Source organism: Corylus avellana, chromosome ca6 (genome assembly GCF_901000735.1).
Source record: "Corylus avellana chromosome ca6, CavTom2PMs-1.0".
NCBI classification, from domain to species: Eukaryota; Viridiplantae; Streptophyta; class Magnoliopsida; order Fagales; family Betulaceae; genus Corylus; species Corylus avellana.
In genome coordinates this window covers 22,339,201-22,340,367 of record NC_081546.1, presented here as the reverse complement: position 1 = coordinate 22,340,367, position 1,167 = coordinate 22,339,201, and the positions used below count along the sequence as shown (strand labels likewise).

The 1,167-nt window shown below is 34.8% G+C and overlaps 1 protein-coding gene across 1 annotated transcript in view; it reads left to right on the top strand.

Moving 5' to 3' along the window:
- Nucleotides 1-1,167, top strand: part of LOC132185381 (glycine-rich protein 5-like) — a 5,680-nt gene that overhangs the window by 539 nt on the left and 3,974 nt on the right. The gene's annotated exons all lie outside the window — the stretch shown is intronic.

Sequence of the window (1,167 nt, the reverse complement as noted above, 5' to 3'; positions counted from 1 at the left end):
AAGTGCTCTCGGTTGAGATGATGACGCAACATACACTCTGATTTGAATTGTGATTCTTTTTCCTCGATCACTTTTTTTTCTTCTTTTTGGTATTCTTAACGGTACAGCTATTTGCAAAGTCGTGTATTTGTTTGAAAAAATCCATTGAAATTCTTGTAGTCAATGTTTGAAATTGTCATTGTCCAAAGAGTAGTACCAAATAGTTTCAAAAGCATTATGCTGCTTGGAATTAGAGAGTGAGGGTGGGAAGTTGAAGCTGTAGATAAATGCGGGAAGGATTGTGCCAACTGCCAGAAATTGGGAGTTGCAGAATCTGATACACTGATGGCTTGCGGCATGCGGCTCGTATGACCCAAGAAAAAATTTGTTTACATTTTTTTGCAGACATTGTTTTAAGGAGCTCTTGATTGTGGTCAATCACAAAGCTGTCTAATTCACAACACTGGCTTGTACCATAAATATAGATAGTGCAATTTCAGTAAGACACTGGCTTGTTAGTCGCATAGCAGCTACAGAGCCATCTTTACTAGCTTTTTTCTTTTTGTGCATACAAGAAAGAAAGGAGAGAAACTAGGGAGGTTCTTTATAACTCTTTTCTTTCCATGCCTGGGGGTGGTCAAATGCTTGTACAGGGAATTTAGTTTACCAATAAAGAGAATGATACTGCAATAGGGTAACAATTCGTGTGTCGGTTTCGGATCGCATTGATGTATGAATATAAGACTATATATGTCAACTTTAATTCGGCTCATTTTATTAAACGGGTTAAACCTTTTAACTAAAATTCGCTAATTTTGTATTAGATTCATGTTGAGTTTACGAGTTGTGTTAAAACTTGTCGGTCCTAAATGTTGCTTGTCAAATTTGGGTTGTGTCGAGGCATGACTATAAAACTATATCAGTTAACTATAACCTAACCTATTTAAGTGTTGGATTTGTATGGAGCTCATAAATCATGTCAAAAATTGTCGGCTCTACATTGCCATAAAATCCTTTTCTTAACCTATTTAAGAGTTTATTAAAGCTCTAAACTATCGAGATACGATTTCTCTATTTTATGGTATAAGTTTAATTATGATTCATTTTCTCTTCGGCTGTGAGACTCATCCAAACTTTATTATGAATTAATGAAACTCTATTCAACATAAAATTTATATACCTTTTCTT